This window comes from Paroedura picta, chromosome 11 (genome assembly GCF_049243985.1).
Source record: "Paroedura picta isolate Pp20150507F chromosome 11, Ppicta_v3.0, whole genome shotgun sequence".
NCBI lineage: Eukaryota > Metazoa > Chordata > Lepidosauria > Squamata > Gekkonidae > Paroedura > Paroedura picta.
The window spans coordinates 35,610,351-35,635,200 of NC_135379.1; the positions used below are offsets into that span (position 1 = coordinate 35,610,351).

The window sequence follows — 24,850 nt, forward strand, 5'->3', positions numbered from 1 at the left end:
AATCTTTATAGAATATATTACTTCATGCTTCAACTGAGATATTGCAAATCGGAATGTTCTCACATATTCCCCTGGAAAACCTGCAGGCTTGAGGGATGTCTAGCTTTTTATGAAATGGAATTCTTTCCCCTCCCTTAGTTGGAAGCATTCTGATAAATGACCTCTTAAACTATTACCTAAAGTGCTACATTTACATTTCAGTTACGCCCAACGTTTCAGCCTATTGAAGTAAGCTCTCAACAAATATTAATAGGGGGGAAATTAAATCCCTGATGGATTTGATTTTATACAATAATATGCTTGTCATGCAACCATGTTTCCTTCCCCTTTAATGCAGCAGCATGATTCAGAGTATGAAATTCAACTCTAGTTTAGTCATGTATGTTATTTGCCTTAAGCAAAACTATATATGCTTCATTAAAAAATATCAGAGCAATTGGATGTTTAAAAAAGATGATTATTCATGCTAGTGGGCAAAATGATAGCAACTTCTCAGCTGGTATCGATGGGCACAGCATCTTTTGCCTTCAGAGAGGGCAACAGACGAGTTAGAATCTTGGAGCATTTGCGGGAGAAGGTTGTCGAATAGAGATCTATAGCCTATGGCCAGTGTGGTGCAGTGGTTAGAGTGTCAGACTAGATTTTGGGAGACCTAGGTTTGAATCTGTCATGGAAGCTTGTTGAATGACCCTGGGCCAGTCACAGACACTCAGGCCAATCTGTGTTGTGAAGATAAAATAGAGGAGAGGAAAGTGCAGTCACTTTAAATCAGGGAGCGAAGCCTTGCAACTGGGAACCAATCAAAAGCAGAAATCTACACTTATGGTGGCAGTTTTTCAAATATCGCAGCATATATCTGCTCCTGGATATCGTGGGGGAAAGGTTGGGCCACCGCAGATCAATCATGCATGTTGCAGAGGGAAAATTTAAAGCACCCAAAATCAAAATGGAAATTGAATTCAGTGCAGAGGGGAGGAATTTATTCAGGTTCGGAATGGATAAAAAGCCCCGTGCAGACTCGACCCTGGAAAGGTTTTAGAACAAATAATTAAATAGTCAGTCATTGAGCATTTAGAAAGATTAGCTATGATTATGAAGGGTTCTTCTAGAATAAGTAATGGCAGAATAATCTTATCTCTTTCTTTATGTGAGAGAGTTACTACTCTGTTGGATCAGGGAAATATTGTGCAAATAGTTTAACTTTATTTCAGTAAGGCTTTAGAGAAGAACAAATTTAGAGTCCAGTGGCACTTTGAAAACCAACATAGTTTTATTCATGGTATGAGCTTTCGTGTGCATGGACACTTCCTTTGATACATTATAGTGGAATGGAAGTAATCAGTTCAAACGTAAAGGTAGAGTGTGAGAGTAAATTACCTTCGGGGGGAGAGCCTTCGGGGGGAGGCGGGGTATAAAATGAAAATGATTAATGGATTCCAGAAATAAAGAGGAAAAAACCAACAATTTGGATTTGTTTGCATTCACTTAAGATTGAATCACATGGGAAACATTTGGCGTACAATAAATATGTCGCATTAAGAGGATAATGGGCAAATAGATAATCAACTGCTGACAGCAGTTAGCTGAGATCTTGCCCTTTTGCCCTACATGAGATTTTTGGTGACAAGTTGGTAAAATGTGGTCTGGATCCTTCTGCTGTTAGGTGGATTTATACTGGTGGACACCCAAACAGTGTTTGTTAGAGTTTCCTCATCCTCTTGGAGAGGAGTGACATGGAGTGCCTCACGGGTCTGTCTTGGGCCCTGTGTTATTCACTTTGGAGGGCATGCTCATCATTTTTGTAGAGCCAGCTTGGTGTAGTGATTTGGAGTGGTAGCCTCTAACCTGGAGAATCGGGTTTGATTCTCCTCTTCTTCTCCACATGTAGCCAGCCAGGTGTCCTGGGGTTTGTCACTGTTCTGACAGAGCTCTCTCAGCCCCATCTACTTCCTAGGGTGTCTATTGGAGGGAGAGAAAGGGTAGGCGATTATAAGCTGCGTTGAGACGCCTTCAGATAGTTAAAAAGCAGGGTACAAAAAAACCCAGCTTTTCTAAACTGGGAGAGGTAGCAAGTACCATTGAAGACAGAGTCAGAATACAGACTAGGGTTGCCAACCTCCAGGTGGGGCCTTGAGAATCCTGGAATTGCAACTGATTTCTCAACTGTGCCTGCTTTGCATGAACCATATGCCCTTATACCTTACTGAAGTCCTTCCATCTCCAAGCTCCAGCCTCTCCAAGATGTGTTGTTGTTGTTAGTTGCGAAGTCATGTCCAACGCATCCCAACCCCATGGACAATGATCCTCCAGGCCCTCTTGTCCTCTACCATTCCCCGGAGTCCATTTAGGGTCGCACCGACTGCTTCAGTGACTCTGTCCAGCCACCTCATTCTCTGTTGTCCCCTTCTTCTTCTTTTCCAAGATGTACCCCCCCTCAAATCTCTAGTTCTTTCCCAGTCTGTAGTTAGTAACTCTACAAAGACTGTATTTGGTTTGTGAAAACCTTATGGCCCACTAAACAACACATCAGTCGCATTAAATTGTGTAACATTAAGTTGCAGGGTTTTGGTTAAGCAAACAGGCTGTCTTTGTTGCTCTCTTGCTTGGAATTTTGACATCATTTGACTCTTTCATTGCGAGAGGTTGCAGCTTGCAGCTTGCAGCTCCCTGCTTTGGGATGTAGATGGATCCCCCTTAGGTCCCTTGAGACAACTGGCAGGGTGGGGGGAGGAGAAGTGGAAGGAGGCCTGGGTGTAAACTGCACAGAGCTTTTATTCCAATCCCAGGTCGATTCAGTCCCTGCCGTCTACACAGAATGCGATTTCTGTTTTGAATTTGGGCTGTTTTAATTTTCCCTCTGCACCAAGCAGGATTGATCTGGAGTCACCCTACCATTTCTTCGCCATATCCAGGAGTGCTTTTAATCCTTGATATTGGAATATTGCAGTTCAGAAAGCATGAGAAAGCACTCCCTCTGTGGTAGAGCAGTTCTGATTGGCCAGCTGACTCCGTGGTACAGAAGCCCTGATTGGCCAAACCTGCAAAGCCAGCCAAGGCTGTTAGCTTTTCTTAAAGAGGAAGCCCTAATTTTCTTTCTGTAGAAACTGCAGAAGCTCTCACTTCTGTGGATAGAGATTTGCCTCATGGGTTTTTTTCCTCCCTTCTCTGTTGTCTTCAATCCCCCCCCCCCCATTCAAGAAAAGAAAGAAAGAAATAGGCTCAGTCTGGTCTTGGCTCCCCCCTCCCCTTCTGAGTTTTCCCAATAAAGTGCAGAACACTTTTCTGTTTCAATGGGGGGGGGGGGGGAGAGGAAGACCCAAGTTCAAATCGATTTGAATTCAGCAGTATCCACACCGAAAAAAACAAAGTGCAGAATCAGCCCTGGGCTTCACGGCCACTGATGTGACAATGTCACTTCTGGTTCTCACTGCAGATCATGTTGACATTGTGACAACGCCCTGGTATTTGGGCAAAAACTAGGTTGTGAAGTCCAGGTTTTTAAACATCTGGCAATTTGGTGGAGCCTGAGAGTCTGGGGTTGAGGGAGGGGAGGGACCTCAATAGGCTTAATGCTGATCTGTTGATTTTCCAAAGCAGCTGTTTGCTCCAGGAATAAATATTTGAAATAATTTAATAAATTTGTTATTAATAAATGTGTAATTCTAGAAGATCTCCAGTCCTCACTTGGAGGTTGGCAACCCTAACAAAAATGGGTATGATGGCTTCTACCATAGACACACACGCACACACACATGCACACACAAAGCTATTGCCACAGCCATGCTTTGTAGGGAGCATAAACAGCTCCTGGCAGTGCACAAAGAACTTGTGATGGAAAATGTAGGCTAAACCCAGAAATGCTGATTTGTTTTTCTTATTCAAATACATTAACTTTATCCCCCCTCTTTTACAAGAATACAAATATTGTGCCATGAAACTGGAAACAAATGATTGCGGAGTAAATGTGCCCTGCAGCTTTAATCTACAGCCTTTCTTTTTTAGTCATTAATATTGTATGAAAAACACAAATCACCAGACTTCAAAAAAACACATGAAAAAAAAAATAGCATTAGTAACAGAGGCAACAGATTTTTGTTTATATGGTGAACAAGGATAGCACAGTGAAGCCTGAACCTTCCATTAATCCTTCTGTGTCATCCACCACATCTGTTTCTGCAACTGCAACATCATCAGAAAAACCCGGCCGAGACTTGCCACGGCCGAGCATTGACACAGCGGGGGGCCTGCTGGGAGGCAGACGCGACCACCTTAAAGGCCCGCTCATGTGTGTGCTTTCACAGTGCAGTGTGCACAGCGTCAAGGGCCGGGCGGGACCATAGCGCCTATTTAAGGCAACCCCGTGCGTGGGTCCTGCCCTCTTTGCCTGGGACACTGCAGGAGCAGCTCCCCTTCCATATGTTGGTATGTATACAGCCTTGTTCAGAGTTTTGAAGGCTGTTTTGTGGTCAATAATTGTCACAGCTGTGGGTTTGCATGGGATGGAGCCTGTTGGCAGGGAGTCTGGTGTGCTACTGGACTCCCTGGGGTTTGGGGCCTCCCTATGAGGTCACTTACCCAGCTGGGAGGCCAGGGGCACGTTTCCCAAGTGGCCTGGAGGCAGACAAATCAGGCTGCTGCCTGGTGGCTCCCCTGCATAGGTCAATTCCCTTAGTGGCGGACTTTAGTAGGCAAGGGGATCTGCTCTCCTGGCTGAGAATGGTGCAGGTCCCCAAGGTGTCTCTGGACTCTGTGGAGTGTTGGTGCAGTCTGCTGACTGCTAGATCATGCTCCCTCCCCCATGCTGCCCCAATCCTTCCATGGGGAGGTAATAAAGCTGTGGCCTTGTTTATACCCAACATTGGTGTGCCGTGTCTTATTCCAGCACATAATGCCATCCCTCACTAATTTAACTTCTTCCTTTTCAGTTATACTCAGGAAAAGAGATGGTGAGGAGAGATAAGTGGAAACCAACACTGCTTGTAAAGTAGATTTAAAAGGAAGGTGTGTCTTGTTAGAAAACAAAACCCCAAAATGGTGGCATTTCCATCTGATCTGAGTCCTTGATGTGTAAGAGCAGGCATAGAAGTGGTAGCCTTAGGCAAACAAGGCTTATTGTGGAACTGAATGCAGGAGGCTCCAGGGCAGCTTTGGGCTTTCCTCGAGAATGATACAAGATTGTGAAGAGAATGTGTGACTGGAACATGCTGAAAATTCATGATATAATGAGAGGGAGATCTGGGTTAATCCAAGAGAGTCGCTTTAGATTGATCAGCAGAGTTCACTTCAAAGATTTGCTTTGTGTGCTGCCAAATTTAGATGTCCTACTGTCTTCAAGTCATGTTGCCAACCTCCGGGTGGGGACAGGAAATCTCCCAGATTTACCACTGATCTCTGGACTACAATTTCACTGGAGAAAATGGCGCCTTTGCAAGGCAGATTCTGTGGATCACATCCATGCTGACCTTCTGCTCCTCCCCAAAATTCCACCTTCCTTAGGCTCCCAAATCTCATGGAATTTTCATAGTCAGAGTTGGCAACTCTAGCTTCAAGTATGGATAAACTGACTGAAACATTTGTGTAGGATTGGCCATAAACCAGGCATTTAGCCTTGAAATATGGCTTCCTGCCTTTCTAGTTTATTTCCTGCCTCCCACCTACGTTTTTTCATGCTGGCCTGGGATTTTAATGCTGGGTTTTAATTAATATATTATTATTATTATTATTATTATTATTATTATTATTATTATTATTAGATTTATTTCCCGCCTCTCCCGATAGGCTCGAGGCGGGTCACAACAACCAATCCCATTAAAATTCCCATTAAAACATCAATCTACTAACATGGCGGCTAAAAATCCCATCCCTCCCCCAATTATTAAGAGGTGAAGAGGAAAGGATAAGGGAGTAGCGTACACTCCAACTCCTAGGGGGGAGCTATTATTATTATTATTATTATTATTATTATTATTATTATTAGAAGAAGAAGAAGAAGAAGAAGAAGAAGAAGAAGAGAGTTCGTTCTTATACGCTGCTTTTCCCTACCCGAAGGAGGCTCAAAGTGGCTTACAGTCGCCTTCCTATTCCTCTCCCCACAACAGATACATCATAAAGGAGTCTTAACTTGGTGATAACAAACCTAGGCGCGAATGGGTCAGGAAGGATGGGAATGGGGGGTCCAAACAGGAGGGGAGGGGAGGAAGGGAGAGATGTGGAATGTAAGTGTGGCTGGCATATTCAAAACACAACAAAGCCAAATGACCTTGGACACCAGAACAGCATGCCTCTGAAGCTTTAAAGCAAAAGCATGAAGGCAATAATCACTCATAGCAGAAAGACATGGGGGTTCCTGACAGTCTCATGTGCATCAAATTAACCCTGAATGGGAGAATAGACTGTACCATTTTAGATTCTCTATACAAAATCCATGCAAACAGTAGCCCAACAGGGGAGAGCGAATTTTATGTCTTTTATTTATTTATTTGCTTTCTGTTCTGGTCTTCTCTTTGTCAGGAGTTTTTAAACATAGGCAAACATAGGCAAATATTCTCAAATATTCCCAAAACAGATCAACCAGGACTGAATAGGGACACTATGTCACTACAGATGCTAATTTCCTGCCCTAGGGATTTCCCCTCTGCTCTAATCAAGCGGATTACAATATGCATTCTACCATTGCACCTTCTACAAGCATTCTTTACAGCACCCCACCCAACTTCTTAGCATAAAGGGAAATGGACCAAAGGTCTCCATTTCTACCCATGTCTGATGAAGGCCTCTGACTCTCGACAGCTTATTCCTTGCAGCCTCTAAGGCGCTATTGGACTCAAATGTAACAGTTCTCATGCAGACCAACATGGCTGCCTTCTCAAACTCTTCCCCAAATGTGATCCTCCTTGATTTTCCACCTGCACTTTGAAGTAATATCATGCTTTAACACAGCAGGGTTGGGCTACCTCGCTCAACTGCATGTGTGAAACAGGCTTTATAGTGCCGTAAGAGAATGCATACGTACAGAGAATGCATATGCCATATCACTGTCTGTTATGTGTAAATAAAACATGTTGCAGCCATGACAATTAATAGTCTGCTTTCCACTGGCATAGATAACCTCCCACGACCAGGTGCAACACATTTTTGTGAATTAAAATATTACTGTGCCATTCAGGGATTCCGGCAATCCAGGGATCTGCCTCAATCTTCTTAATGATAGGCATTCTGCTAGCTATACATAGCAACAACTGTATCATACTGTGTGGAGACAGATGCCAAAAGGCATAGGTGCCTAAACTCTTGTCATTCTTCAGTTTGTTATGAAAAGAAAATGGCCACAGTTCTACCTTGTTAATAGGTAAAATAAAACAAAAATGAAAAATATAATCTTCAATTTGGTGTAGTGGTTAGGAGTGCGGACTTCTAATCTGGCGAGCCGGGTTTGAATCTACCTTCCCCCACATGCAACCAGCTGGATGACCCTGGGCTAGTCACAGCACTGATAAAGCTGTTCTGACTGCTCTCTCAGGGCTCTCTCAGCCTCACCCACCTCACAGGGTGTCTGTTGTGGGAGAGGAAAAGGAAGGTGACTGTAAGCTGTTTTGAGACTCCTTCAGGTAGAGAAAAGCGGCATAAAAGAACCAACACTTCTTCTTCTTCTTTGCAGAACAAATAGTATTTCAAAATATTGCTTTTCTGCGGGTGGGCAATTCTCTTGAAGAAGGTTCTCTTGCGGTCCTTGTCTTTCAGCCCGATGGAAGAAAGAGGTAGATGGAAATGAAGTTGTGCCATGTGCCAATATCACGTCCAGTCAAACACCTGGACGTGATGTCATACAGCATTCTAGAAACTCCTAGACCATATTACTAGGGTGGGAGGCTTCCCAGCAAACCAGGGAATTGCTTGCAGGGTTGCAGGTTGTGGCCTGACATCCTTAATGTGTGTTTCTGTGGGTGGGTGTAAGATTGTGAGGGGGTGAAGATGGGAGAGAGAGTAAGAGACTCAGAGAAAGGCCAAACCCCTGTAGAGAACCAGTTCTATCAGGAGACGGTTCATATATAGTGTACCCTTGATTTTTCTTTATACGTGTATTGAGTAATTCTCATTTTACATGGGACATTTGTACTGATGAATGCATACTATAAACTGCACATGTACATAGGTGGTGGTCCTTAGTTTCATATAGAAAGCAAACCTTCATTTGCCTCTTTCTTACAAACAGACATATGCTGTACCTGTCAGGTGTTCAGTGGAATATATGAAAAGGTCTGTGAGGCAGAGTTTGAATAAGAATTTAGGATGTAGTGCTTAGAATGGACCATGGGGAGGACTATTGCAGCAGGCAGAGAGCATTAATAAATAGCAGATAGTCAGGGTAGAGCAGGGAGATTATAATGCGTCTATGTGCACATTTCAGTTGGAAAGGACCAGTGTGAATGTGAATTCTCTTTCTCTTATGTGTGTCTGACTTGGGAAGTGCAAAATTTCTTTAAAATGTTTATGTTCTGCCTTGTCTCCTCATGCTCAAGGTGGCTAATAATCCAACACCAGGTTGCAAGGACACACAATGTAACACTTGTGTTAACAAGATTTGTTCCTATCAGAGTCCATAAGATTCTAAATGTTTGTGATAGAAACATGGCAAAAATTTTCTGCAAAGCACAAGCTGCGGATCAGAAAGCGCACAAAATTAGAAAGAACACATGGGCTCAAAATCCCCACACAATTAAAAAGAACTTTGCCCAATCTGCTGAAATGGCGTGCTTTGTGCAGCAAGCCAGAACGGATCTGCACACATTCCTAACCTAAATGTCCTTGGTCCCAGGCTACATGTCACTTTCATTTCCCATCCAGGCTTCTCTCCCTGGCAGCCAATAGGAACCAGAAGTATTATTCAGCATTATCATGTGAATTCCAAATATTTTTGAATCTAAGTTGCCAGCTCCAGGTCAGGACATACCTGGAGATTTGGGGGTGGATCCTGAGGAGGATGTGGGTTTGGGAAGGGTGGGACTTTAGTGGGATTTAATGCCACTGAGTCTTCCATTCAAAGTGGCCACTGTTTCCAAATGAAGTGATTCTGTCTTGGAGATGAGTTGCAATCTGAGGAGACCTCCAGCCACCCCTTGGAAACTGACAACCAATTTTGTTGTAGTGGTTAGGAGTGTGGATTTATAATCTGGCATGCCGGGTATGATTCTGCACTTCCCCACATGCAGCCAGCTGGGTGACCTTGGGCTCCCCACAGCGCTGATAAAGCTGTTCTGACTGAGCAGTGATATCAGGGCTCTCTCAGCCTCACCCACCTCACAAGGTGTCTGTTGTGGGGAGAGGAAAAGGAAGGCGACTGTAAGCCACTTTGAGACTTCTTCAGGTAGAGAAAAGCAGGATATAAGAACGAATTCTTCTTCTTCAGTAATATCAGGGCTCTCTCAGCCTCACCACCTTCACAGGGTGCCTGTTGTGGGGAACTAACTCTTCTTCTTCTTTCCAGTAAATACAACATGTCAAAACTTTGTCAACAGTCATGGCTTTCAGGGAACATTCAAAGAGAACTTGTATTTTCTAACACCTCTGTTGGTCAGTCTTTCAATAATATGATCTTCAAAGCCCAAATTATAGCATGATTGCCCAATATTTCACAAACAGAGATGATGAAATCTTTAGAACAAAATGTTTGATTATGGCTTTTGCTATGAGTTATGGCTAAACTGTGATTTTACAGGTGGAGGATGAAAAGTAAATAGCATTTATTAAGGATATTTCTAAAAAAAAATGTGCATCCTCCCCAAATGGACTTGTTTTGTTGCCGCTCCAAGCTTGGCCCACTGTTCTCTTCATTCCTGCAGATATTATTGTTGCAGATGCTGGGTACCTGTTCTTTGTGAAGCTGTGGCTGGCTAGTTCAGGATGATCAATTAATGGCTCATAAGTGGTAGCTAATAGTTTGGAATCACTCTCCTGCCATGGAATGAAGTCCTGCCATTGGTGTTTAGAGAAAGCGGATCAAACCACTTTGGCACCAAGTTTTGGATTTAGAATGAGAAAGAGATGGAGAAGTGAGCTGGCTGAAGTACACTGTAGGGGCCCTGGTTAGAAATGACATGCAGGTTTGGAGGATTTACTGCTTCCTGTACGTACAACTATTTGACTCCATTGCTTTGCTTGAATAATAATTTTAAAAATTACAGACACCATTGGTCTGTAGTGCCCCTTGTTAAGTATGGGAGGACCCTGCCCTACAGGCTGGCTCGCTGTCCTCCATAGGCTAGGCTTGTGCCAAAGCCAGACACTGTTAAAGTCTGCCAAGACCTTGCTGGGCCAGACTCCATCTTGGCAAACACCCTTCTTTAGCCTGTCCTTCACTACAGATTCGAAATGACAGATTCAGCCGAGCACTTCATTGCTGATCAAGTGGATGGTAACATCCTGTTTGCCTAGGGGCTGTTAGGCAATCTCCTTTGTTTATTCATTCTTGGCCCATCTGCCAGGGGAAATCATTTCCCCACACCGCAACAGCTAGCCCCATTAAGACATGATGGTTCCCTTTCTTTAGACCTATTTAGTCCTTTGTCTAAGCCCATCAACAGCCATCTCCTGACCTGGCTAGGCCATTTCCCAACATTCCGCCCATGGAAAATTCCATTATGCGCTTACCTGGTTCCCATCAGGTAGCCGCTCTCCCTAAAAACATTTATAAACAGTGGCTTTGCCAAGCCAAAGTGTGTTTCTGATTTGGAACCCATTCAGATCACCCTACATGTTGGCTGTATTGATTCGTTCTCCAACCTCTTTACTCTGCAGGACCAGTAAATATACTGATTGCAATCTCTTTTCTCCCTTTATTTTCCTGTCTGATTGATTGCTAGTGTGCTAGATATATTTTTGCCTATTTCCTTTATTGTTTTCCTTTCAATAAGGATTATTATTTTATTATTATAACTAGCTGCTGAGTTCTAAAGGGTGTAACCACCTCATAAACATTGGCAAACAATCAATTTTGCTACATCTCCAAACCAGTCACAAGCAGTTCCCCACTGCTAGATCTACACATGTATTGGCACATGTGTGTGTGCATTTCTGATTCAGTACAACATTTTATTGGTTAACATCCTCTGTGGAACTGGCCTCACTACAGTAGCTATCGTATTGCCTGTCCTATTATTCCCTACCTGAAATCTTACATCTTGTCCTATATGTGATGCCTAAAGAGATGCTATTGTTTTGATCAAGCATGTGAGAGCTGGATTTAAGAATCCCAGCCATTGTTTTGATGCTGAATTAAGAGGGGATGGAAAGTCACCCCTTCTGTTCCCTTTATTTCCTTGCTACCATCTATCAGATCTGAGTTTGGGCTAACTTAAGAGTAGAACCTGTTGAGCACAGCACTTTCTTGTCATGTTCAATTGTGTAAAAAGTATATTAAGTCACAAAATATCAGACCTTGTTTTATTCCAAGACCAGGGAGATTATAGGTCTAAGATTTTCTCTGCCTGTTAGAAGTGCAGGTGGGTTGGCAGATAGAACAAATCTAATCTAACAAGTAGATGAAGTCTGCATTAGCATTGCAGGTGATTTTCCTTAACTTTTACTTTGACAAAGTCATACAATTCTTCAGCATGTGTCATGAGGTGACACATAGCTTTGGGTGACAGGTGCCACACATGACTTATCACTGGTGAATATTTCAGTTCTAAATGATAAAATATGTTTTAATTAGATCTTATTTAAAGCTCTGGAATGTCAGGCTCATTCATGCTGTAATTTGTCATTGAAAGTGGAAGACAGTCATTTACATACTGTTTCCTTGAATGTTACACCATTCACTTCAATGTTTGATTTTCGTTTAATGTGTACCTACTAGGGAAAGGGTAGGGAAAGGGCAGCTCCTTTGTCCTAAAAAGTCTTATGACCCAGACACAGGATGCAAACATAATTTCTCTGGATGCAACACAAATATGAGCAGATTGGGCCATGTTGCCAGAGGCAATGACTTTTAACCCTTCACTCATTTCTGGAATTTAAACCATTCCCTGATGCCGCTGTATATTTTATTTGTGGGTCCTAAAGCAGCTCTTGTTATTGGTATGTGTGGGTGGGAAGGAAATGCTGACTTAAATTTGGAAAGGTGCATGGGGAAGAACACCATGGCTCCATTTTCTCTAACCTCCCATGTCTGTTTTTAACACCAAAAAAATTAAATGGGAGATCTGACCACATAACTCTTGCTGCTTAGTATGACCCTACTATTATATTTAAAATTGGGAAGAAATGGGCGTAGAAAACAATATCACGTGTGAGAATTTTTCTGTGCATGCCGTTTTGTAACTACTGAATAACCAATCTACATATTCAGCTAATTGGTGGAAAGGGTTTGGGTTTGTTTGTTTGTTTATATTTCTATACTGCCCTCCCTTCTGTCTCAGGGAAGTTTACACATAACAAAGAGGAAGTACATATAACAAGAAGAGGTACAGCACAATTCATAAATTTGAGAAAACAATAGTAACAGTGATTTTAACTGGTGATATCAGCGTGTACAACATCTAGCAACTTGCTAACTAACTCTGCAAAGGTGATTCCATGGTAGACCAGTGAGGGATTCAGTATATGGATAGGGGTTTTCTGTGGACCCAGTAGATGCTGTTGTTTTGATTGGCCTGAACCAAATGCCTGGCGGAGGAGCCAGGCAGGGCCTGTGGAACTGTAAAGGTTCAGGCAGGGCCCTGATTTGGGAGCTTATTCCACCAGATGGGGGCCATGACAGTTAAATGTATTAAAATGGATATGACTTGGTAGCATCAAAAGATCCCCTCCCCCTTTTTGAAAAACTGTTAAAAGATTGCCTCTAAGCAGTGGCTGGAGGCAAGGCACCGTGGGGAAACATGAAGATACTGGGGAATGTATGTGTGTGGGAGGAATCCCCGTTGCAAAAAACAGCCTGAGCTGAATAAAATATAATGTGTGTAAAAACTCTCTCTTTCTCAGTGTGCATTCTGACAATACTCTTGTCAGCTACAACTACAATCATTTTGGATTTGTGCCTGTGGCTTTTACATCGGAAACATGCCTCTCTCCATCCATGTCTATGACAGGAGGTTTGCTCTATTAGATTGGGATGCTATAAACAGGTGGTAGTTCTGTGCACACTGACTTAGGAGTAGGTCCCGATGAACTCTGTGAGATTTGCTTCTGAGCAAACAGGCTTGCACTGTAAAACAATTGTTTTAATACCACCCACCTAGAATTGCATTGCCGATAACGTGAAGATAAGAGAACAAATGTTTGCTGAACTGTAGAAGTCCTGGCTATGGTAGAATGCTATAGAATCTACCTTCCAAAGCAGCCATTTTTTTTAAGGAGAACTGATCTCTATTGCCTGGAGATGAGCTGTAAACCAGGGGGAACCTCAGTGGGCCACTTCATGTGTGGCCACTGTAGGATTTGTTCTTTGGCTATGCAAAAAAAAAAAGGGTAGAAATCATAGAGGTAAATTTTGTTAAAGACCTTAACCAATTCACCAGTTGTAATTCACGTACTACAGTGTACTTAATAAATTGCAAATGTGGACTCTGTTATGTAGGTAAACGCCAGCATTCTTTAAAAGTAAGAATAATGGAGCATATGTCTAGGATATGGAATGGAATTGATGATGCATTTTTAGGAAGTTGATCATTCAGAAAGAGATTTCTCATTTTTAGTTTTATATCAATATAAACCTAATAAATACAATAGAAATGATGTACAAATAATATTACTGCAGCAAGAAGCAAGATTAATTTTTAGATTAAGATCACTACATGGACTTAACTAACCAAAATTTAGATGTATCTCGTTTCTTGTGAATGAATTTGCATTGTTGAAATACAGTAGGTTGTCTTATGGTTAGTATATGTTTCTGTATATTGGAATGTCCTCTTTAATACGTTAAATTGCATACACCCATTGTGGGAGTTAAACAGTAGAATCTTAGACAATCATTAAGACTCCATTAGCATGCTTAGAAACACCTCATGGGAGGCTGGAAGTCTGTTTATAGTATATTTTATGTCATGGCTAGTTTTTGTTATTGTTTGTATAAATTGCTAGAGAGATGTTTTTAGCATTTACTGTTGAAATATACTTGTGTCTCAAACTGTCCTTGTGTTTTAAAAGAATGAAGATTGTGACATTAAAAATCTGGACATGAAGAATGCTTGAAACAGACAAATCAAACCAGGGAGGTGTGTTGTCACATCTTTGGCATCCTACAAATCCAAGACTGTTTGTTACATTTCTGCCTTTGAGAAAGAATTCCTTCAAGGACTTTTGACACAGACTTTGTAGCAGAGCAGTTTAATTGGATATTGTGATGCAAATCATTTGTAATACTAATGTTTTTTCACTGTATTAACACACTATTTTGGGCACTTGTTTGTTAAACACTGTTTAGTAGTTGTTCTTCTCTCCATTCCTTGATTTGGCTTCATAGCAATTTAGTCTTGCTATTCTGATTTATGATGTATTGGTTTGGTTTCCTTTAAGTCTTCTTTTTCCCACCTGGGGACTGGCATCTCCAGCATCTACTTGGTTCAGTTTAATAGGGAGGAGGGGGGTTGGACTAGATGACCTGAATGACCCCTTCCAACTCTATCATTGTATAATAACACAAAGCAAGTATAAAATACAAATCATAAAACAAATTAAAAAGCAATAAAATAACCCAAGACATAATAAAAAATAGTAAAAACCACCACTAAAAGCAAACTTCAGTGCCCTAGCTCCCATGCAGAAGCACAAATCGGGGGCGGATGAGGTGCACCAGGCCAAATGCTCCCCTGTGTGGGTGCAGGAAAAGGTGAGGCAACCTACCACGACTAAAACTCCAGCCTGCAGCCTGGCATGAAACCTCCAGTGCGTAAACAGTCAAAGAAAGGGAAAGAAACTCCTAGACTGTTATTTCACTGCCCCAGCTCCCGTGCAGGAGCACAAACTGGGGCTGGATGAGGTGCACCGGGCCAAATGCTCCCCTGTGTGGATGCAGGAAAAGATGGGGCAACCTGCCGCAGCTAAAACTCCAACCTGCAGCCCAGCATGAAACCACCAGTGCATAAATGGTCCGAGAGAGCATCACTACGAGGAAGCAATGTATTCTCCAGATCCTCAGTTCCTCATAGGTGGGGTTGTGGGGGTGGAGGCAAGTCATTCTCCATCCTGTATGAGTAAATGGGAGGCTTATTGGAGGCCTCCAACATCTTCCTTCTATAACTGGGCATTGTACATTGCCGTTTTAGAGCCACATGTCCCAGGAGAAGTGCAGTATCAGAGGAACAAGTATAAAAGGTCATGTGAATAAACATGAAACATCCCCACTGTCTTTTGGGACAGATAAAAGCCTTATAAGGCCCCACAATTTCTAGTGCAATATTTCATTAATATAGATCTGGAGTTCAGTTTCATAGTGTAAGATATGTTTTGATCCAAGCATAAGAAAGCAAGAACTGGAACATAATGCTGCACCATTAGAATTTGTTCATTTTCTTTTAATGCTGGAGAAGTGCCACTGGACTCAGACTTTATTCTAATACCATGGAGTCCACCTTCCACAGCAGCCATTTTCTCCAGGTGAACCTGTTACCTGGAAATCAATTGTAATCTTGGGAGATCTTAAGCCACCACTTGGAGGTTAATAATAAAGATACACCAAATACAAAAGTTACACTACTAAGATAAAAACTGGAACATAAAGCTGCTTCACTTTTTTTTAATGCTGGTGAAGAGGTAAAAGATTGTCAGAGTGCTCTCCGGTTCTATAAATGCTTTCAGACATAAATTTCTTCAGTGACAAGTCTAAATGAAAAATAGCATGCTTAATTAACAAAGATAATTTATCATAATAAAATGTGCAATAATAAGTAAATAAATTAAAAATATAGTCTTTTTATTAAAAACTTTCAAAAGGAGCTATAATCCTAATACAAATGATTCTCTCCTGTATAACCACAAAGACCCATTATGCACGGGGGTTTTAGCACACATTCGGGGTGGAATGGCAGCGACTAAAATCACCGATAACGCATGGTGCCGGCTGCAACCGGCCGCAGATTCGGTGCATGCTGCCGAAAAAGCTGCGTTCGCGAAACGCGGAAGAAAGCGCAGCTTCTGGGTGACCGGGGCGCAACCAGAAGTGGCGCCGGGATCGCCGTGTGCATAATCGGTTACTCTGGGTTTTGCCGCCGTCGCACCCCGCCCCATGCATAACCGGTGTGCGTCGCGTCTTCCCCCTCCGCATTTTCCATGTGACCCGAAATCGCCGTTTCGGCGGCTGTGCATAATGGGCCAAAGAGACATTCATTTGAAGTTAAATACAATACACTCAAGCATACAAAGGAAAGTACATGGAAAAAATAAGTTATATACCTTGACACAAATGACAAGAATGTTAAACAAAAATATGGAAGGCTGTGAATAGTGACAAAAGCCTACTTTCCCCAAAGCTCTTCAACATACAATCCATCAAAGGTTCATTTATAGTTGTTTTACATCAGTCATGAACTGTACTTAAAGCTATATCACATGTAATCCAAGTCATTATAAATTGGTGTTTTTGCAGATTCAACTAATTTCAAAAATGTACTGCAATAAAATATATTTTAAAATCTCTGTAATGAATTAAGTTCAAAGAATCCCCTTAAACATGTCTTTACAATTCAACTCTTATCTACTCAAATATATTCACAAGAATGGTGTAAGGTCCCATTTAAGGTTAAGTCCATGAGGGAATGATGACTTAAAGTGAAAAATATAGGATAATGTCATTCTTCTGTATGTTAATATTCTCTGTAAAGCTGACATGTTCTACAGCACAGACTTGCATGGATTCTGAACTGTTGCTTTTCAAGAAAAGGAGAGAAAAGGAGAGATTCCATTACCTTGTTTTTATCTTGATTTGTGCTACATTACACTTGATTTTAATGGGTGTGTCAATTTCCCAGTGTAAAGCAACTGGCAAGGGCATTGATGTTAGATGTAAATAATGTTAGCAGTGTTGCAATTTATGAAGTCTTTGATTTTGACTTCAGAACCTGATTCATCACATTTAAAATGGTTCCCTTGCAATAATAAAGTGCACACACAACAACTGCCACAGTTATGATTACCTGGTAGAAGATGCTTCTTCCCCTTTAAATCTTTCCTGGTGTGAACTACCAAGTCAGCAAATGTTTCTGGTTCTCCCCCATGCAATGACAGCAGGAGAATTACACCCAGGAATTTCCGAGAGTAATTGCCAACGTTTTTTGGTACTGTTCTGGATTTTTCTTGATAGCATGAAAAACTCAAAAGCACACTGTCCTATTTAGAGACAGGCTTCTGTTTGTATTCTAGTAAAGAAGCATGCTCACTATTCTGGCTTTTTTCTAGCCAACTTAATTGCCTCTTCAGGCTAACCTCTCTCTAATAAATTGTTAGTAAGTCTGTCTGCTACCTGTTGACATGAATCAAAGTCAGAGTTAATGACTCCATGTCTAATAAAATGACTATATGGCAGACTATTTCTTAAAATGTACTGGGTGAAAGGATTGATAATGTAACAAAGTGTTTCTACCTGTAGACTTACAATAAGAGGTGTGTTTGATAGTTGTCTCCCATCACTGTTAAAAGGCTATCCAGAAATTGATGTTGTGAAAGTCTATTTGACTGCTACACTTAATAGTCTCATGTTTATTATTGGCCCAGTCCAGAAACCCAGGCCACTTCTCAGGGTTCCTGAAAACAATAAAAATGTAATCTAAAAATCTCAAATAAAGATGTCTGAAAAATAAGGATTTTCATTAAGGTAACATAGCCATTGGTTCTCCAGGGCAATCATAAGCATATTGGCAATGGTGAGAGCTATGGGGCTTCCCATCGCAATTTCGAAACACTATAAATAAAGCTAATCTTGAATGGAAAAATATTGTTTTCAATAATAATGTCAAAAAGGTCCATCAAAAAATTGGTGAAGGCAGGTTTCTTCTTGCTGCAATCTAAATTAGTCTTAAGTACCTCTCTGGCTTAAGAAAGTGGTATATTCATGTATAGGGTGCCAATGTCCATTGTGGCTAACAAAGCCTCTTTGGGAACCTATACATGCTGAATCTTGGAAATAAAATGTGTAGTGAATGAATTCAGAGGAGAGCCTCTTTAAGAAAAAATCTACCTATTTAGTCAAAGGTTCCATGGAAATTTGATCTGCCAAAATAATAGATCACCCAGGTGGAGGGTGAATTTTAGGCATTATGTAGAATTTGGCAATTTTAGGATATTTGTTCTCAAGGAAATTGCCTTCAGCTATAGACATAAAATCCACACTTAAACCTTCACTGGCTACTGTATGAATGAGTGATTTCAAATGTGCTTTAGAACATGTCAGCCCTACTGAGAATATCAATATAGTGAAGAAATTACTTCAAAGGGAATTATTCTGTATTTTGTTCTGGACAGTGTTTTTTGGTATATCTTTATTATTAACCTCCAGGTGGTGGCTAAAGATCTCCTAAGATTACAACTCATCTCCAGGTGACAGAGATCAGTTCACCTAGAGATAATGACTGCTTTAGAAGGTGGACTCTAGGGTATTAGAAAAAAGTCAGAGTCCAGTGGCCAACAAAGTTTTGTTCTATTATTTATAGAATTTATATATGTTCTGCCTTGTTTCAGCTATTAGATAACCTTGAAGTCCCTCCTTTTCCCAAACCCATCTTCCTCAGGCCCCACCCCAGAATCTCCAGAGCTGGCAGTCCTGTACCTGCCCCACCTCTGAGAGCAGGGGCACAGAGAGTGGGGTGGAAGGGCAGATTTGAAAATGGCAGGATGGAAAGTATGGGAAGAAACTGTCCTTCTGGTACGCTAGCCATTTGGGGGCTTAAAAATAAAAACAAGAACTTTAAATTGTCCACCTAAACAAATGGACAATGGGTTTTGCTTAAGGAACCGATGGGGCAATATCTTAATACAGTCCTACACCAGTGGTTCAGGATCGAACTCCCAGCCTCATGGGCAGAGCTTTCAGACTGCATTTCTGCTACCTTACCCCTCTGTGCCACAAGAGGCTCTTGCAGGTTATGACTGCAAACGGTAATGACTGGGGAAGGCACTGGCGAACCACCCCATATTGAGTCTGCCATGAAAACGCTGGAGGGCGTCACTCCAAGGGTCAGACATGACCCAGTGCTTGCACAGGGGATACCTTTACCTTTTCCTTTCAGGACTCATATATAGCTCTATTACAAGCCACATGTGATTCTTCTGAGCACATTTCCCCATGACATTGTCCCATAGAGTTACCAACCCCCAGAAAGGGTCTGGAGATCTCCTGGCATTATAACTGGTCACCAGACTACAGCAAAAATGACTGTTTTGCATGGTGGACTGTATGTCATTCTTGCCTGTTGAGGTTCACAATGCTTTCAACATTGCCCTCCCCTGGCTCCACCCGCAAATCTCAAGAAATTCTCCAACTCTGGGTTGTCCCATGTTGGACTCATTCATCATTAATATAGGCCCAAGATAATTCAGTTTTATTTTACAACTTGCCCATGGTGATAATATCAAGGTTCTGGAGGCACAATAATATTTAGCGCTACACCATTCAGCTGGTATAATGCTATTTTTTTGCAATGTGTGGAAATGCCCTTAGTTCCCTTCAGCTGCTGGCTGGGAAAGTGAGTTGAGTCAGGTAAACTTAGACCTCCTTGCTTGTAAAAATACTGTGATTTTTGAATACAGCAAATATTACAGAGAAGGTAATTCCAACAAAAAGATTCACTGGAACCTTTATGTGCTCATTTTTAAAGAAATGGATTTAAAAGAATTTTTCAAGAAGTATGTTTGCAGAGTATTAAACTGTGGAACATGGCAGCAATTCCTATTTTAACTGAATGGGGCTGGCCAAAGAATTTAGTCTTTCAACCCTCAAACTGTCAGACTTTTACTTTACAAGCAGCTTGTTCATATACCTTGAGCTATGTTAAAATTTTAATGTTTAATTATCAGGACTACTGAAATTGAAAAGTTCTCAATGTTCCAGGAAAAGATAAGAGAGAAAAAAACCCTTCTTCCATTCTGATAAATAGGGTTAGTTCTAAATACAGTATGATACCAAAGTGAAGGACAGTAGAATTCCAAGGGAGTGAGATAGCCATTAAAATCTTGGTCTTGGAAAGACACATTTGCAGTTCCCATCAACAAACAGAGCCTCTTAATCACTGCGTGCCGTGTGCCTCACCCTACACATGCAGAAACAGTAATATCTAATACAACACTTTTAATTACCACAGTACCTCTGAGTTCTTGTACCTCAAGAGCCTCTTGTGGCACAGAGTGGTAAGGCAGCAGACATGCAGTCTGAAGCTCTGCCCATGAGGCTGGGAGTTCAATCCCAGCAGCCGGCTCAAGGTTGACTCAGCCTTCCATCCTTCCGAGGTCGGTAAAATGAGTACCCAGCTTGCTGGGGGGTAAACGGTAATGACTGGGGAAGGCACTGGCAAACCACCCTGTATTGAGTCTGCCATGAAAATGCTACAGTGCGTCAACCCAAGGGTCAGACATGACCCGGTGCTTGCACAGGGGATACCTTTGCCTTTACCTTACCTCTGAGCTTATAAGGCTGAGTTTTTGTTAGTGGGCATCATTCAACAGTAGCCCCATTCCTTCACCTTATCCAGCTGCATATATTGACCCAGCCTCATATACAAATCTGCTTTATGTGGAGAACCTTGAACATGGATGAATCCATGTTCCCTTGCTTTGGGGCAACCGAGGGCTAATTTGGGCCAGCTCCAGCCCAGGCCTGGGCCAACCCTGACGTCATTTGGAAGTGGGCATTAGCCCCACAACCAGATGAGTGCTGGCCCAGAGTCATGGAGTGGAAAAGGTTACTGTGCTGAGCAGGTCTGTTCCTATCCCAGCTGGCTTTTCCCATTTCAAGAACTTAGTCACTTCATTTAACGGAGAAGCACAAATTCCCTTGGGACGTGGTTGGGTCGTTAAGGTTGCTATTCTAAAATCAATTACAATGGACCTCAACAGGACTTATTGCTCTATAGGACATATGTTAAGGATTGCATTGTGAGTGACCAACTTGTGTAAAACTAAAGCATGGGATTTTCCCCTGTGTAGTTGGATGTGCTTTGAAATGAATTACATCAGCCAAATGGTTGCTTTTTGCACTTATAGAGTCAGCAACATTTGTTCAATAAGTAGTCATTAGAACTCCTTGCAACATTTGTTTCTTAGACTGATATTAGCTCTGGATGGGGAAGATGAATCAGGATTCTGCCTTTCTCAGTTCAAGGGTAGTATTAGTGCTGTGTATGTATTCCAAACATGCAGGGAGGAGAAAGAAACTGTCTTCTCTCAATTTGAGAGAGACCCAACTGAGAGACCCAATTTGAAGAGAAGATCTATTCATGGGTCTCTCAGTGTCAGCTTCACATGGGTTTTGTCATAAAGTCAAAGGGTGAGGTCGGGAGAAAATCAGATTAGGGCAAAGAGAACCCAAGCCATTTTGGTGCCTGGGTAGGAAATCCACAAGATGATCTCTACAGGAAAAAAACAAACTAATGATAAAATCATTATGATTTGTGCTGTCTCATTTTTTAACCCACTGTGCCTCTCTCTCTCTGCCTAATAGTAGGGCTGGCCTTCATTTAAAGCATTTGTTTGGCTGACTACAGGCCTTACGAGACTCCCATCTCCTAAGATGGATGAACACCCTTCCTTTCAGTGCACATAATGCCTTCCTACCTCCTGGGTTGGGAAATGCCATCGCTCAAAAGTTTATACAGCACATTCATTTTGATTTGTGTATCTGACAATCTGCCAAAGGGATTTCTCCGTGGGGAAAGAGTGAGTTGTTCCATGAAGGCTGCTTTTCTGTTTTATCCAGTTACTGCCTATATAAACGTCCTTTTATTTTAACGGCCTGTCAAGAAAAGCCACAGAACGTGCCCTGTGCTACTGTTCCTTTTCCATACATTAAAAAAAGATTATAACTCATTCTGTTGAAATCTTTTGCTGATGAAACAAGCAAATACCATCTTATTATAAATACATTAGGGAAAGGTCATGGTTTAATGAATACAAGGTATGGACCTCTGGCTTGGTCTTACTGAGGAGTTATATCATTTCTTTCATGTGTGTGACAATTTTTGTTCTGAAGTGCTAGCAATGCACTCTCGTGGTTATTCCCAAATTTGTCTTCTTTTGGACTGCCGGGTCCATATGACATTGGCTAACCCCATCCTTTTGAGGCATTGATTACAAAATGTGTTGAGTGTTTTCATTAGAAAGAAACTGTGAGCAAGTAAATACATTGTTGGAAGTCCTGCTGCATTAAACTCTGGCTAAGCCCCGCACAACGGAAGTTCTAATGCCTTCCCCTGCTGTTATTTTCTGGCAGTCATGAATGGACCTGGCCCGGGTGCTGGTTTCTGTTTATTAAATCATAATCAGGATAATGATTCCCTTTTGAAAACGTGTTACAAATTAAAACCAGAATAGATTTTCCTTCGCTCTGCTATTAAGCAACAGCTATTGCAGTATTGATGGAGCTGCATTGAAAAGAGCACAGCACTAAATTAATCCCCTTTGCTATCAAGCTGCCTTGCATAGCCCACTTCTTGGGTAAACAAGGCTTGGAAATACACCTTCAGAGTAGTTTAAAATCCATTACTGCCTTTCAGCTGCCAACTTTCTTAACCACATCAGTAGAGCAGAAATGCAGAATAAGGTGTAGCTCATTCCAGAACTCTGTTTTGTGGTCGTGTTTCCCCAGGCAATTCATTCATTCATTCAATTTATAGTCCACCTTCCTCCTTGGACTCAAAGAGGATTATATAACAATGCCCCATAAAACCCCATTAAAACCCCCAAAACTATAAAATCACAGTCACAAGAATGGTAGAAAGAAAAATCTTCCAGCCTCCCCATAAATGTCCACCAAGCGGTTTGTCAGATGGAATAGCATAGCCTGAGGTGGCCCATTGACATGAACAAATCCAACCTCAACCAAAGACCTGGTGGAAGAGTTCCATTTTACAGGCCCTGCAAAACTCTGACAGCTCCATCAGGGCCCTCAGCTCATTCCATCAGGTTGGAGCAGGACTGAGAAGGCCATGGTCCAGGTCGAGGCCAGGCATATCTCTCTGGGGCCAGGGACCACTACCAGATTAGTACCCACAGAGCAAATAGCCCTGTGAGGAGCATAAGCAGACAAGCGGTACCTCAGAAAGCCATAGCCTAAGCCACTAATAGGATGCTAGCTGGTGCATTTTGCACCAGCTAGAGTTTCTGGGTAGACAAGGATAGGCCACTGTACAGCAAGTTAAAGGTAAAGGTAAAGGTATCCCCTGTGCAAGCACTGAGTCATGTCTGACCCTTGGGGTGACGCCCTCTAGCGTTTTCATGGCAGACTCAATACGGGGTGGTTTGCCAGTGCCTTCCCCAGTCATGACCGTTTACCCCCCAGCAAGCTGGGTACTCATTTTACCGACCTCGGAAGGATGGAAGGCTGAGTCAACCTTGAGCCGGCTGCTGGGATCGAACTCCCAGCCTCATGGGCAAAGCTTTCAGACGGCTGCCTTACCACTCTGCGCCACAAGAGGCTCATGTACAGCAAGTTACAGAAGTCCAATCTAGGGGTGACCGCTGCATGGATCACTGCGGCCAAACAGTCTGGAGGCAGGTAAGGCACTAGTAGCCGTGGCTGGCAAAGGTGGAGAAAAAAGAAAAAGAAGAAGAGTTGGTTCTTATATGCTGCTTTTCTCTACCAGAAGGTGTCTCAAAGCAGCATACAATTGTCTTCATTTTCCTCTCCCCACAACAGACACCCTGTGAGGTGGGTGAGGCTGAGAGAGCCCTGATATTACTGCTTGGTCAGAACAGCTTTATCAGTGCTGCAGGGAGCCCAAGGTCACCCAGCTGGTTGCATGTGGGGAGCACGGAATCAAACCTGGCTCGTCGGATTAGAAGTCCACACTTCTAACCACTAAACCAAGCTGGCAGTTATGGACAGCCTTTGCAGAGGGGCTGATGAGTCCTGTGATCTGACTACCTTCATGATGTAATGTTGTACTGGTATTAGAATTGTGATTAGTATCAAATAGAATCCTAATGGCAAAATATCTTGGGGAGCTGCAGTATCTTGTAACACTCTCAACACCATAATGATTGATGGGTTGACACTATGAGGTCTTTCTTTGAAAGAAAGTGTCCTGAAGACACAATGTCTTCATGATACTCAGTTTGTACAAGTGTACATTTTAAGTATGTTGGAAATATAGCATTAGAAGAAGAATTGGTTTTTATACCCTGCTTTTCTCTACCCGAAGGAGTCTCAGAGAGGCTTACAATCTCCTACCCTTTCCTCTTCCCATGACTGGCACCCTGTGAGGTGGGTGAGGCTGAGGGAGCCCTATCTATCAGGGCTGTGATGAGCCCAAGGTCACCCAGCTGGCTGCATGTGGAGGAGCAGAGAATCATCCAACTTGCCGGATTAGAAGTAGCTGCTGTTAACCGCTGCACCACGCTGTCTACCGGAGGAAGGGGGCAGTAGAGCAAAGAAGGAGGTACTTAAAGAATAAACGGCTTTATTGAAAAGAGAAACAACTTTGTAAAGAAGAGATGAGAGAGAGAGAGCTCTAACAGTCTGACTAAATGTTATGGAGGGAACGCTGAGAGAAAGTGGGCTTGAAGGAGCACAAGTCTTCAACTGAGCCAATCAGGACACATAAGGAGATTATTAAAAAAAAATATCAGGAAGTTCCTAATTTAAATATGCTAACTACATATCTTTTCTGATGTCCCCTTCTGGATATTCTTCATATGCCATTGAATCATG

At 42.2% G+C, this 24,850-nt stretch overlaps 1 protein-coding gene across 2 annotated transcripts in view; it reads left to right on the plus strand.

The window, feature by feature from the left end:
• Positions 1-24,850, plus strand: part of LRRC3B (leucine rich repeat containing 3B) — a 117,229-nt gene that overhangs the window by 954 nt on the left and 91,425 nt on the right. The gene's annotated exons all lie outside the window — the stretch shown is intronic.